This window comes from Acyrthosiphon pisum, unplaced genomic scaffold (genome assembly GCF_005508785.2).
Source record: "Acyrthosiphon pisum isolate AL4f unplaced genomic scaffold, pea_aphid_22Mar2018_4r6ur Scaffold_21097;HRSCAF=23020, whole genome shotgun sequence".
NCBI lineage: Eukaryota > Metazoa > Arthropoda > Insecta > Hemiptera > Aphididae > Acyrthosiphon > Acyrthosiphon pisum.
Genome location: NW_021770526.1, coordinates 9,665 through 10,347, shown reverse-complemented (window position 1 = coordinate 10,347; position 683 = coordinate 9,665).

Here is a 683-nt window from a genome sequence, read left to right as displayed (position 1 = left end):
TTCAAATTCGTACTGTAGTACCGGCTTTGCCACCGTTCATACTACGTAGGAAATTCCTACAATCTCGTTTATAATGTCCGAGTTTACCACAGTAATAACATTTAACATTATTTTTATTAGTAAATTCTTTTTTACCTTTACCATAACTGCCGTCTCTACCATCAGATCTGTTTTGAAATTTGGCTGGAAATGCACTCGATTTCTCTTGTTCACCAACTTCATCTTTGATCTGGATCATCCGTGATTCTTCAATCAACAACCGACTAGTTAAGTTATTTATTGTTTTACTTCCCGTTGGGACTGAATCCCAAGCACTGTAAAAATGATTATATTCCTTTGGTAATGTCATTAGTATTTTTGTCATAACCATGTTTTCCGAAACTTGTTCACTCGCTACACTCAGTTTCCTTCCTAAATTGACCAATTTAGAAATATGCATCGACATGTCATCTGTCGGTTCCCTTGAATAACTGAAAAATTGTTGTTGAAGCAAGTGTTTACTTGCCTCAGACTTCTGTTCGTAAATACTCAACAGTTTTTCCCACATTTCAAATGCAGACTCACAGTTAATCAAATATTGTAATGGACCATCGTCCACTGAGGTAACTATTATTTTTTGACATTTACCGTCCGCTTTTAACCAAGCGTTTGTATGCTTTTGCCAACGTGCTTTGGCTTCCTCA